At 48.2% G+C, this 14,569-nt stretch overlaps 1 protein-coding gene across 11 annotated transcripts in view; it reads right to left on the bottom strand.

Moving 5' to 3' along the window:
• The window catches only part of MEGF11 (multiple EGF like domains 11), a 313,791-nt gene that overhangs the window by 150,181 nt on the left and 149,041 nt on the right, over positions 1-14,569 (bottom strand). The window lies entirely within an intron of this gene.

Raw genomic sequence — 14,569 nt, forward strand, 5'->3', positions numbered from 1 at the left:
AACAACTCACTTAAAAATCCTATCAGAGCAGGCCAGCACAGATCCAGCCTTCTAGCAAGGGCTCTATGGGGACTTAATGAATTGATTGTGGTTTTGTTGCACTGTAAGAAAAGATTCAACATCCAGGCAGAGAAATCAGAAGTAGGCTTTCATTGTGCAAAGAGCTTGGGTGTTATGGAAAGAATTTCCTGCAGGATGCCTGTAAGGTATGAAAAAATTAGACATATGGCCAGTGTTCTGGGAAGCAAGCATGGAGCTCTGACAGGTAGTCCTAAGCCTCCCGACTCTTCTCACCCCTGGAAGCTCACAACGACACAGAGATTCTTCGTATTTTGCAGATGATGTCTTAGCTGGGCTAAGAAAAAGTAAATGTCCTGTCCCAGGCCACATTGAAAGCAGGAGCCATGGAGAGCAGATCCCATGTCCACAGTCACTACCTGATAAAAGGTTGGGACCCTAGAACATTTTGAAGCTAGCGGATCCCTAAACTCTCAAGTATAGAGGAACATGCTGTACCACCTTGAGAGGAGTCTATTTTTAACTCAAGGCCAGGTTTAAGTCTAAATATTGACATATATTGTGGAATACAGGGAAAGAGATGAAGGGCAAAAAGACATACTTGGCAGGACCTCTCAAGAAGAACAGGAACAAGCACTTCTGTGGCTTAAAGTTCCCTTGACTGGGTTGGGAGCTGCTTGGGAGAGGGGCAGAGGCAGGTCTTACTCATCTCTACATGTCCAGACCTCAAACGGTGTCTGGTACATGAGGGCCTCAGAAAAGTCTGGTGAATGAATAGATGGATGAACAGATGGACAGATGGATACACGAACAGATGAAGGGATAGATAGAGGAATGACTAGACAGAGTGATAGCGGGGGTGGGTGGGTGGTATACTTTGGTACCAAGTTGGACAGGGAGATGGCTGGTCAAACTGATAGATGGGATGATGGATGGATGGAAAGATGGATGTTCCTCAATGGGAGGAAATCATAGGTTTGATCTTCACAGATCTTCTCAAGCAGGCAGCCAAACCTAGAAATCCTGTCTTGTTGCTAGAGCTCTTCATAAAAAATATAGAGTGGCATGACTGCAAGAAATAATTGCTTCTAATTGGGCTGAATTATTCTGGCCATATAGTAGACATATTTTTATAACTTTATTAATTATTCAATTTGAGGCCTATTACCCAGCCTGCCAGAATGGGCTTCCCTTATTAGAGGGTGACAGATCCCCCAGTTCTGCAGCTGCCTCTGCTGCTGTAGCACTGTTAGGCAGTGGCTGCCTGCTTTGGGGACCCACTGAGGTCTAAGGATTGGAGGTGGAGGGCAGGGCTGCCCCTGAAAGGGTGGGCTGGAAGTCAGAGATATCAGGCAGTTGGACTGTCCCAAGCACTATCCCTGGACATTTCCCTGGCAATCAGGTCTGCCTTCCCTGGTCTGGCCAGGGAGACAGAGGGTGTCAGGCCAGGATACATCCAACTTGGCCTCTCTGGGTCACCCCCTGCCCGGATCCATTCACCAACTCTTAATCACAGTGGGCTCCCTCCGTCCAATCTGCTACCCACCCAATGCCAAGAGAGGCTACCATATGTTCTTCAGTAGCCTCTGGTCAGAACAGGGGAAAGGGAACATGGCCCAGCTGGTCTAGAAGGGACTGGCTGGGGACGCAGGACCTCCGGTGTCACAGGCAACTTGGGAGAAGAGTCAGGGGTTGCCCCACTGGGAAGCAAGGCAGAGACTTAGTTGATGAAAACTGCATGTTCAGAGACGGCTGCGGCTGTGGAGCCATGTTGGAGGCGCCTGCCTCGGTCTGAGGGCACCACACCATCTGCTTGGCCCATGGCTCCAGCCTGGCTCCAGTCTTCTGGCAGCCTCTGCTCCCTCCACTCTGACCTGCTCACCACTCTCTGCTTTGCTTATGTGGTCCGCCTGCTGGGAATGCCCTCTCTTTCCATATCTGACTACAGAAACCTCAGACTGCACCCGTCCTGGGGCTCTGGTTCCTCCACCTTCCTGGCATCTTTCTCATCTCTCAAGCTGAAGGTGATTCCTGCTTCCTCTGAAGGACCCTGGCCTACATCACATTCCCTCAGACACATGTGGGAGGTAAAAAGCTCTAAAAGATCACGCGGCGTGGCTTTGATGTCATTCATGCCTCCAACAGATCCCCACCCTCTTCCCCAGTCCTAGCCTCGCCACTAGGGCATCATTCAGGAAGAACAAAAGATATGATCAAATAGGAGAGCAAATCCACTGGATCCTTCTTAACCGGTGCTGGCGCCCACAATATGCCTGGCAGCATGAGGAGCTCTGGGTCAAGAGACAAGTAAAACCTGGGTCCTGCCATGGAGAAGTTCTCAGGGGACAGGAGGTGACAGGGAGCAAGCACGCAAATATCCAGGGTGGCGAGGAACATGTGGGCCGTGTGTACAGCCAAGGTCCATGGGGAATCAGGAAGGCTTCACAGCAGAGGTGGCTTCCCAGCTGGCCTGGGAAGGCAAAGGGTGATGGAGGAGGGAGTGCTGGGGGAGAAGGAAGTGTGGGGGTGGGAATGGTGGGGATGAAGGCCTGGCCAAGGAGCTGGGGCATTCCCTGCAGGCAGGCAGCAGGTGGTGGGGAGATGACAAGCCCAGGGCATTGTGGGAAGGTTTAGGGAGGGTAGCCGTTTCAAATGTGGTCTCCCCAGCAGGCATAGTGGCGCATGACTCTAAACCCAGCTACACGGGAGTCTGAGGTAGGAGGATCGCAAGTTCCAGGCCAGACTTACCAATTTAGGGAGAGACCCTGTCTCAAAGTAAAAAATAAAAAGAACTGGGGGGTGGATACAGCTGAGTGGTAGAACATTCCTGGGTTCAATCTCTAGAACCAAAACCAAATCAATAAAGTGAACCAGACAGCTTGGCTCAAATCCTGGCACTGCCACTTACTCGCAGTGTGCCTGTGGGCCTCGGTTTCCTGGACTGGATGATGGGGGTAATAGTGCTGAATTCCTGCAGGACAGGGTGGGAGCAAGTGCTGGGTGTGAGTAAGGAGAGCATCTCTAAGCAGAAGCAAATCCCTGAAGGCGGCCTTCCCCTTAGCCTCCTCCACAGTCCTGGAAGAAAAATGCCCAAAGAACTCAGATTCTGGCACAGCCAAGTGACCTTGGAGACTTACTAAGCTACCTGGGCCTTGGCCTCTCCCTCAGGGCAGGAGTCCTAGGGCCCCACCTCCAGGGCTGCAGGAGGATAACCCCAGACCATCATGTGTCCACCTTGGGCAGGGCTGGCTGGGACTGGCTCACACTCCCTGGGCACAGAGCCACCTTCCATCCGCAGGAGAGGCTGCACCTGCTCCTTTCCCTCCCCAGCAGAGTCCCAGGCTGGCTGTGCAGGTGGGAGCAGTTGCGATTCGCTCCCCCAGGAACAGGTCTCCCACGGAGGCCCTGCCCGCGCCCCCCTGGAAGCACAGGCTTTGTGGTTGAGTGTGGGGAGGCACAGTGTCCTTTTCGAGCCTGTGTGGGGCCAGGGAGTGGTGTCGGCATTGGCTGCCAGCCTCATGAGACGATGCCAGCTTGCCTCCTGCCACTCTGTTCTGCTTTTGTCACATCCTAGGCAGGCTCTCCCACCCCCTCCCCCTCACCAGTCTTGAGACTCCCTGAGTGTCATTTATTTACTTATTTCGTTCTCAGGGAGCAGATGGCTAGAGCTGAATTGGGTAGAGAGCATGGCCCTCATCCACCAAAATCACTCCGGCAAACACGCAGCTCCCACAGACCCCAGGCTACCCAGTTTCAGGCTCTCTCAGGTATAAAAACTGACTTTCAGTTTAGGTCACACATGCCATGGCCCAGATGCAATTTGTTCCTGTATGTCCCTTGCTCTGAGAGGCAGAGGGAGAAGAGGTGGCGCTCTGGGAGGCTGCTCCCCCTCCAGGCATAGAGCAGTGGCTCCCCTAGCCCTCCACCATGGCCTGCCTCCCCAGGACCCAAGAAGGACAGGGCTGGGCACCCTGGGGGGCAGCTGAGGGATCTGGGAAGGTCTCCCTCCCTCCCTGGCGGACATCACTGCAGGAATGGGACCTGGTCCAAGGGCAGAGAAGGGGTGAGGAGGACCAGCTGCCTTCAGTCCTATGTCCTGGGGTCTCCATGGACCACCCCCTGACCCAGCCTCATCCTCATCCTGACAATGGGCTGGGCTTCATGAGGGCAACACACCCCCAGAAACTACTCCTTCTCATTCCCTGTGAAGGAGGCTGTGGAAGGAAAGTGGCAAACCATCCTCTTCCTCAGGCTTGAGTGTGGCCAAGGCTGTGGTGTCAAAAAGAGGGAGGCAGGGCCTGCAGGACAGCGACAGCTAAGAGCAGAGACAGTAGAGAGGCCGATGGGCCTGCTCTTTTGCTGTCCTTCCCCTGTGGCCCCACCCCAAGGTCTCAGTACTGGGACAGGTTGTGCTCTCTTAAACCCTCCTCCTGGTCCCATCCAGCCTCTCTCACATGGTCCTCTTGACTAAGCTTGTTTTCACATCTGTCATTCTACAGCCTGTGGAAAGTACCAAAAAGACCCAGCGGTGTCTCTGTGCCTCGCTTTCTGCTTCTAAAGTGGGGATCACAGGTGCGTCTGCTCCTTCCTTCCACGGCTTCCCATGATGGCTCTCCTGGGCCATCCAGGTCCCTCTCGAACAGAACCCAGCACTTCCCCCCGTCCCTCCTCTTCCTGTGGCTCTATGCTGATGCTTCTGGCCTCTGCTCTAAGTTTTCTGAGAATGGGGCTCTGCCCTCCATCCTTGTCCCTGAGCCCCTCCTTCAGCCATGAACCCTTGGCAGCCTTGGCCTCTGAATGGATTCAAGGATGGAGCTGCTGAGGCCAATGGCCTGGCTGTGGAAACCTTTTTTTGTTCCACATTGGAATTCTGGGGGGAATAGCAGCTCCTCTTGCTCACAGACCTTGAAAAAGCATTTGCCGCGCGTCTGCAGCTCCCTTCTGGCCCCGTCACAGTGGCTGCACCCCCGCATGCGGGGCCAACATGGAGCCACCATTCCGGGGAGGCCCACAGGCACACCAGATGCCGGCAGAAGGCGACCCAGGCAGGCTGCAAGGAGCCCTGGGCTGGGCAGAGCTGCACGCGAGGAACAGCAAGTGTAATTGCTTTGTGGTGATTCATCTGAAGTTGCTTTAACCTTGACAGCCAGCTCAGTGCACTGAAAAACACACCCCTGGAGAGAGCTGCAGCCTCCAGGTTGGCATGGTGCCCTCTGCATACCCCTCCCAGGATGGCAGCAGCCTTACCTGGGCAACCAGAGGCTCACCAGGAGCTCAGCCTGCGGGGAGAGGATGTGCTACGAGGCCACCCCTCCATGGCCGTTCCACCTCCCCACTCCTTTCCAGGCTAGGGAATGAAAAGAGAGAGACTCACAGGAGGAACATGTGTGGGGCCGGGAGAGGAGACTCCACCAGGCCTCAGCAAGAAGGTCGCCAGGGCTCTAGATTAGGGGAGCTGACCCTGGATCACAGCAGTTTTGAGTTGGAAGATCCGTGCTAACCTCCTCATTTGACAGATGAGAAAACTGAGAACCACGGAGAGGAAAAGACTTAGCCAGGGTTGTCCAGGTGGGGATAGAGCTTTCCGGTGCATGACAGTGCAGGGCTTCTTCTATGGGCTGAATGTTTGCTCCCCCAAATTCATATATTGAAGCCCTAATCCCCAATATGGTGGTGTGTGGTGGTGGGGCCTTTGGAAAGTAATAATGTCACAAGGGTAGGACCCTCATGATGGGATTAGTGCCCTTATGAGAGACATGAAAAAGACAATCTCCCTCTCCGCTCCATGAGGACACATGAGAAGGTAGTCGTCTGCACTCCAGGAATCAGGCCCTCACCAGAGCCGAATAAGCCAGCACCCTGACCTTGGATTTCTAGTCCCCAGAACTGTGAGGAACAAATGTTTGTTGTTCAAGGGACCCAGTCTGTGGCATTTTTGTTACAGCAAACCAAAGAGACTAAGACAACTTCCACACCCTCAGAGGCAGCTGGAGCTGTGGGAAGAAACAAGTTCTGGTTCTAATCCCAGGTGCGCCACTTGTTGGATGACTCTCAGAAGCGACTCCATTTCCCTGAGTGCTGATCCCTTCATTTGTGAAATGGAATGACACATGTGACCTCTCCAGGCTGCTGGCACTTTACAAGGTGATTTATGGGAAGCATCTTCATGCATGGGGAACGCAGGTCCTCGTGCTTCTCTCCTCCCTCCCCTCCCCCACCACTCATGCTGGCTCTCCTCACTCCCTTGCTGGCAAGGAGCCCCACAGTTTTGACAATGGCCCTCCCCACCAGACCTCGGTAGCAGATCCACTCACACCCAGTCCAGCCCTGCCTGTCCATCTCCTTTTCAGCCTTTCACCTGTTCCAGGTCAGAGGTTGGAAGCCTGACCCACATCCTATGTCTTTTCTCTACCTCTGGTGTCCTATACCGCTGGGTGATGATGTCATGTTCATTTGAAAGAATGTGCCCAGTGTCCCAGACACAGGGACACCTCTCATGTACCAAGATGGCAGGGTGGACCTCCCTGGAAATTTCCAATCTCAGTGCCATGGCCTGACCAGTAGTCATGGGTGTAGTCTCTAGGCCTCGGTAGAAGAGGAACCAGGAAGGCCCAAACTTAGGTCATCTGTGCAAAAGTCTATAGAACAATTTGGCCAATTTGCTTTCCTACGATGAAACCCATTGCCTCTAAGCAACTCCATCCCTAAACTCCCAGAGCATCTGAGGAAGACTGAAGGCACCAGAACTAGAGAGACCCAGGAGCATGTTACAGCTCTGATGCTACCTGGCTTGGTGACATCAGGCATGTTTCTTTCTCTCTTTAGGCCTTAGTTTGCATGGAAGATGTAGACCAGATCATTTCTGAGCTACTCCCTGCTATTGATTCAGTGGTTTTGATGGTTTAAATTGTGAGATCCCAATGAACAGAAAATTAAGTTCTGGGATCCCAGACCACACTTCCTAGCACTTCAATCCAGGAGTATGTGAATACAGAGAAGGTCCACGGAGAAAGCAGCAGGAAAGCAGATAAGCCACAGCAATAAGGGGCCAGAGACGCTCTAGGTCAGCATCTCCAGGTCAGCACTGAGCATTGTGGGAAGACACAGAGGCCCTGGGAGTACCCAGGATGAGAGAGTGTGGGCTGGACCACAGCCCATAGCAATCTGGGGCAAGGAGTCCAGGCACAGATGGCAGGATACTGCAGACAGCCCGGCACGCTGGACGGAAGACAATCCCCCCGAGCGCTGGTGGAGAAAGGGCGTCAAGCCCTGAAACCTCTCTGAACAATCTTTGCGAACAGTGGCCAGCCCTGGGAGATCTAATTCGGATTGTGGTCTTCCTACGGTTTTCACTGCTTCCCCACGTTCACCCCTAAAGTGGAGCTGCTCTCGGGGAGGCCTGTGGCAGAACCTCAAAAGGCCTACCATAAGCTCAAATGATCACACTGGTGTTTTGTTTTGTTTTGTTTTCTTTCAGTAAATGCTGATTATACATTTCATTTTATAATAAATTTGGATTTATAGTAATTGAAGAAACAAAGATTAATTGTGAGATATGTGGTGAAAAACTTAAACTCTGTAGCTTTAAGAATCTCTAAAGTCTTTTCAACAAATGATGCTAGGAAAACTGGATACTACTTGCCAAAAAAAGAAAGAAAGAAAAAGAAAAAGAAATTGGACTCTTACCTTAAAACATATTCCAAAATTAACTCAAAAATGGATCAAAGACCTAAATATAAGAGCCAAAACTCTGACACTCTTAGGAAAAGCCATAGGGAAAAGACTCAACGACATCAAATTTGGCAATGATTTCTTGGATTTGACACACAGACAGCAAAAGAAAAAAATTGTTAAATTGGACTCCATCAGAATTTAAAGAAACCTTTCATGTATCAAAGGACACTGAGTGAAAAGGGAAGCCACAGAATAGAAAAAAAATATTTTCAAGTCATATATGTATATATGTGTAGATATATAAACAAATGGATAATAAATACATGAAAAGAGGATTGAGATAAAAAATCATCAGGGAAGTGCAGATGAAAGACATAAGGCAATACTTTCATATCCATTAAAATGACCATTATCAAAACAGCAAGTGTTACTGAGATTCCACCTCACTCCAGTCAGAATGGCAATTATCAAGAAAATAAGTAACAGGAAGTGTTGGTGAGGATGTGGGGGGTTAGGTACACTCACACATTGCTGGTGGAACTGCAAATTGGTGCAGCCACTCTGGAAAGCAGTATGGAGAGTCCTCAGAAAACTTGGAATGGAACCACCATTTGACCCAGCTATCCCACTCTTCAGCATATACCCAAAGGACTTAAAACCAGCATACTATAATGAGCTGCCACATCAATGTTCATAGCAGCTCAATTCATAATAGCTAAGCTATGGAACTAACAAGGTACTCTTCAACAGATGAATGGATAAGAAAATGTGGTGTGTATATATATACACAATAGAATATAACTCAGCCATAAAAAATTACTTTATGACTTTTGTTGGTAAATGGATGGATCTGGAGACTATCATGCTAAGTGAAATAAGCCAATCCCAAAAAACCAGGGCTAAATGTTCTCTCTGATATGAGGATGCTAAAATACAATGGAGGGCGGGGGAGAATAGAAGCTCATTGGATTAGACAAAGGGGAATGAAGGGAAGGGAGGTAGGTTGGGAATAGGAAAGGCAGTAGCATGAATCAGACATCACTTTCCTCTGTTCATATATAAATACACAACCAGTGAAACTCCACATCATGTACAACCACAAGAACAGGATCTTAATTAGAATAAGTCTTACTCCATGCATGTATAATATGTCAATATACACCCTACTGTCCTATATATCTAAAAAGAACAAATTTTTAAAAAGAAAAAACAAACAAACAAGAAAATAACAAGCATTGGAGAAGATGTGGAGAAATTAGAACTCTCATGCACTGTAGGTAGGAATGTAAAGTGGTGCAGCTGCTGGGGAAGTAATTAAACATGGAATTATCATGTGATCCAGAAATTCCACTTATGCTTCTATACCCAAAAGAAAAGGAAGCAGGGATTCAAACAAATATTTGTACACGTATGCTTATAGTAGCATTATTCACAGTAGCCAAAAGGTAGAAGGAACTTGAGTGTCCCTCCCAAGTGTCCATTGCCAGTTGAATGGAGAAGCAAAATATGATCTCTACATATAAGGGAGTATTATTCAGCCTTAAAAAGGAAGGAAATTTTTGACACTTGCTATAACATGGATGAACCTTGAAAACACTGTGCCAAGTGAAATGTGCCAATCACAAAAGGACAAATACTGTGTGATTCCACTTACATAAAGCAGAGTGGTCAGATTCACAGAGACAGGAAGTAGAATGGTGGCTGCCAGGGCTGCAGGAGGGAGGAGTGGGGAGTTAGTGTTTAGTGGGTGCAGAGTTTGAGTTGGGGAAGATGAAAAGTTCCACAGAGGGATGGTGGTTATGGTTGCACAACAATGTGTATGTCCTAATGTCACAAAACTGTATGCTTAAAGCTGGTTAAAATGGGAAAATTTACATTACAAATATTTTATTGCAATTAAAAAAAAAAAAAAAAAAAGAGAGAGAGTCTCCAGCAAACACAGACCTTAGACTGAGCAGCACCGACCTAACTGGTCCCAGGCTGGCTTAGGAGTGCGGGCATATTTCTGAGCTGATTAATGTTTTGCTTTAATTTGTAAAGATGGCTCAGAGCCAAGTCAGCCAGGGGTCCCCACACCATTCAAGATAAGAACAGACTGGACTTGGCGGGAGCCACTGTTGGTGGGCCAGTGTGGTTCCTGGCTGCGGTCCTGCTTGGCCCTGTGTCTGGGGAGCGGGGAGAGGTCCCCGAGGAGGAGGACACTGCTGAGCTTTCTCCTGCACTTTCTCCTATGCACATGAGTGAGGCACCTTGCGGGGAACCTAAGAAGGTGGCAGACAGTGAGGAAATGGAGAGGTGGTATTCTCTTTGTGTCTACCCCAGCCCTTCTGGGAGCCCCGAGACCAAAACCAAAATCCCATTCTATAGTCCAGAACCCAAACTGCAAAGCACCATGGGAGCAGAGAAGCAGGACCCAGGAAATACAATAATTAAATAATACAATGAAAGCTTAAATTTCCAAGTTAATTCTTGGGTATCATTTATAAAAGTTAACAGGGCATATTTAATTTAGGAATTGGCTCACGTCCTTCTCTTTACAGCTCAAACCTCATAAATGAAATATACTGGATCATTGCCCAGTACGGAAATAAAAGTTATGAATAATGTTTCTATCTCAATCATTGTCAGTGCTTTAATATTCCTAATTACTTTAAAAAGCTAGATATTCAATATAGAAAAACTTCTTTTCTTTTTATCTCCACTTGTGAGATTAGTGCAATTTAATAAGAGTCACTCTGTCGTCTTTATTCAGTATAAACTGACATTTCATCCTTTTACTCTTCATTATTATATGGGATCGAGGTTTATGACCAAGCACGCGGCCACTCCATTTCCCTGTATTGGTCCACCTAACAGCCTGGAACTATCCACAAAGCTGACGTGTCTGCTTTCTTCCTTTATGGAGCAGAAAGAAATTAGTCGAGGCCTCGAAGAAATTAGGTTATGGGGTCATAAGTCTGTAAAAGAATGAAAAGCCCACCCCTACCTCGGTACTAGAGTTGCCCCCTTCAAGACTGTCAAAGTCACGAATGCTTTGGCAGCCAAAAGGGCGGGGGGGGGGGGGGGACTAGGATGATGTGCCTTTTTTGCAGGGGGTGGTACTGGGGATTGAACTCAGGGGCACTCGACTACTGAGACACATCCCCAGCCCTATTTCATATTTTATTTAGAGACAGTGTCATTGAGTTGCTTAGCACCTCACCATTGCTGAGGCTGGCTTTGAACTCGAGATCCTCCTGCCTCAGCCTCCCAAGGTGTTGGGATTACAGGCGCGCGCCACCATGTGTCTTTATGACCCTCCCTCCATGTCCAGGAAGTTGTTATTTATGCACAAGAATCGCTGCAGCGATTTCACACAGGGTCATATTCATAATCCAAAAATCTCTAAAAAGTAAAATATTTTTAAAGTTTTGCCTGAGAATTCACCTAGAGGTAAATCTATAGGGAACTGATTTGTGGTTATATCACTTCATGTCACTAGATCTGACCAGTCATGTGTCACTTCAGAAATATTACTATCTTACCCAGGGTGCTGCCCAGATCCTGTGGGTATAACTCGAATGACATGGCCGCTGTGCACTTTCTAAACTATGGGGAGTTCTTAATTCTGAGACCAATGGGCCCAAGGGTCCTTGGATAAAGGATGCTGGGCGTGTAATAGTGGAGAACCATAAATGACCTAAATGTTCATCAACAAGAGACTGGTTATATATATTTGGTAATCCATAGGATGAAATTTTTGAAGACCATTAACCATTTAAAAGTTGGGCTGGGGTTGTGGCTCAGTGGTAGAGTGCTCACCTGGCACCTATGAGGCACTGGGTTCAATTCTCAGCACTACATAAAAATAAATAAATAAAATAAAGGTATCGTGTCCATCTACAACTAAATTTTTTTTAAATTTAAAAGTCGACTAAGGAAATAAGCACATTACTTGGTTGAACTTAAATTTACAGACTAGCACATACATGTGATCCAGACCTGGTTCTATGTGCAAATGTGTAGAGGGCAGAGGAAGCACCTAGACCCCAGCAGTGGTTACCTCTGGGTGTGTGGGTTTCACCATTTCCATGAAGTTTGAGATTTCTTTCCTTTTTCTCTCTCTCTTTTTTTTTTTTTTTTTTAAACTGGAGATTGAACCCAGGGGTGCCTAACCACTGACCCACATCCCTAGCCTTTTCATTTTTTCTTTGGAAACAGGGTCTCACTAAGTTGCTTAGCCTTGCTAAGTTGCTGAGGCTGGCCTTGAACTTGTGATCCTCCTGCCTCAGCCTCCTAATGATGTTTCTTTTAACATGAACAGGTATAGCTTAAGAATCGGAGAGAAAAAACAAGCTAAGTTCCTCTGCAAAGGTGTCACAGGTACAGACCCCATTCAGAGGTTTCCAGGGACATGGCCCTGTAGAGACCCTAAGGCACTGCAGAGCATGGGCATCCAACCATATAATAACAAGCAAGCAAGCTCAAATTGCTTAGAGAAAACCTGATAACAATTTGTGTTCTGTGGCTGACTTCCCTCTCTCCATAACCTTATTTCCGGGCCATATTTTTTAGGTAGATCCCTACTTCCTGTGCAAGCAATTGTATTTTCATATCAAATATCTATTTCAACCTTAGACTGTATCAACAGAGGTTTAGCATCCAGAAGGAAGGAGAGTATAATAATTAAGAGTTCAGATTCAGGATCCAGGTTTTGCTTGAATGATAGTCCCAGTTTCACCATTTTCTAGCTATGTCTTTTGAAAGTTCTTTTTTGGGGAGCAGGGGTGGTGGGGATGGAATCCAGGGGTGCTTTACCACTGAGCTACATTCCCAATCCTTTCTAAATTTTATTTTGAGATAATTTTACTAAATTACCCAGGCCAGCCTTGAACTTTAGATTCTCCTGCCTCAATCTCCTGAGTAGCTGGGATTACAAGTGCACACCTCTGAGCCTAGTTCTTTGGGAAGTTCTTTAACCTCTCTATACTTTAACTTTTTACCTTGTAAAATTGGTCTAATAATAATTCCTACATCATAGGTGTGAAGATTAAATGAGTAGATAAGCAAAGGCCTAATATATAGTCAAATTCAATACATGGTAGCAATCTCCATTACTATTTTCCACTGCTCAGACCAAGCCTGCAAGTGTGTGGTCAGGTGTAGAAATGATATTTGAAAAGAATAAAGGCCACAGGCATTGGGAAGAAACCAGACAGGAAGGCAGGTCAGGTGATGTCACAAGAGAATCAAAGCAGGTTGAAGAAGAAAAGTTGGGGGAGAAAAAGGAGGGCTGTCTTCTAACGCCCAAAAGGCTGCCCCTGGAAGGGACCCTGGCTTTCTCTGTGCCTCCTCCGCAGTGACTACCAGCAGCTCTGAGATGATGGTGTACACTTAGTCTGCAGCCTTGTCCTGTGAATTCCTGCGGAGAAACTGGAATGGCAAGCAAGGTCCCGGTGATCCTTCACCTTGCCTGATCTTTGGCACGAGTAAGAACAAACCAGGAAGATCCAGAGGTAGAATCTGCACTGCACAGAAGGGAAATCTACCCCTGGATAGACTCCCAGTCAGAATGTGCCTCACAGGAGGGGTGAGGTTCCTTCCACTGGAGGGGTTCAAGCAGAGGTTGGCAAGCTCTTGGGGGGCATTTAAACCTTCAGTGCTCTGGACGATCCTGCAAGTGGGAATCTATAGATTCCCCTGATCCAGTGCGGCTGGAATTCATCTTTTAGGACTTCCTGTGGGTCCAGTAGTACATTTCTTTGAGTGGACCCAGGAGTGGCAGCCCTTTGGCCCACGTGGGAGGATCTAATGGAGAGAAAATGGCTTGTGGGTTTCTCAGCTTTGAGTCTAATGACTGTGCTGGGGGTTTGATTAGACAGCCCAGGTTGTACTGCAGAGTAACAAGGCTGCTTCCCTGCGTATCTGGGGGCAAGACCTATCTGAGTCCTGTTCATCATGTGCTACCAGCATCCGGTCTCTTCTGCTAGGTTGCAAATCCGAGAAGACACAGAGCGTGTCTGAATGGCCCTCCAGGGCCGTCCCACTGCCCCGCACAGTCCTGAGCAGATGTGAGCACTCAACAGATTTGCACTGATTGGTGATTCATGTGCCCTCAGGGCCCATGAGACTCGGGCTGCCCTTGGCAATGAGCCAGCAGCAGACCATCCAGGGAGGCTCTCCTCATCCAACTTAGACACTTCTTCATCAAAGATTCATTATAAGCCAAGTTATATAAACAAAACAGACAAGGGGGAAGCCCTCAGACATGTGGCCCAGTGCGTTTCCTGTAGTTCTTGTCCACAGAAAAACTGGCTGAACATGCCCTTAACTCACATGTGCCTTGGGCTTCCCTTTCCTTGTCTGGCCCTCCTCTCAGTGATAGCCCCCCTCAAAGCACTGAACCAGGTGAAAGCAGGAGACCACCATGAACACTGGGGAGTCTTAATACATTAGAGAGGGTCTCCTGGATACCCCAAGCGGATCCTGGATTCCCTAGGCCAAGAGTATCATCAAGACTCAAAACAAAACCACATACCTAATGGCCTTGCTCTGGCAGGGATATTCTCAGACACTGGGAGAACTGGGAGGCCTTTGGAAAAAAGAACCATAAGTAGATGCTTCCATCCCAGCAGAGGGAGTGAGAGAGGGCAAGAAACCCCAGGAGGCCAGCGTGGACCCAACATTTGCTCTGTGCAGGTTTTCACAACCGTTGTCATAAGTATGGGACAGGGAATATGGAAGTGGCTCCTGAAGATGGGTAAATCGTGGGATTTAGACCCCTAGTGGATCGGCTTGGCTGTGTTGTCTACTCAATTTACCATAAAAAGACACTCTACCCCAGAACAAAGCAGGAAGGAATTTGGGCTTCAGCACTAGTCAAGGCCTTCTAGAAAAT

Source organism: Sciurus vulgaris (assembly GCF_902686455.1).
Source record: "Sciurus vulgaris genome assembly, chromosome: 2".
Lineage (NCBI taxonomy): Eukaryota > Metazoa > Chordata > Mammalia > Rodentia > Sciuridae > Sciurus > Sciurus vulgaris.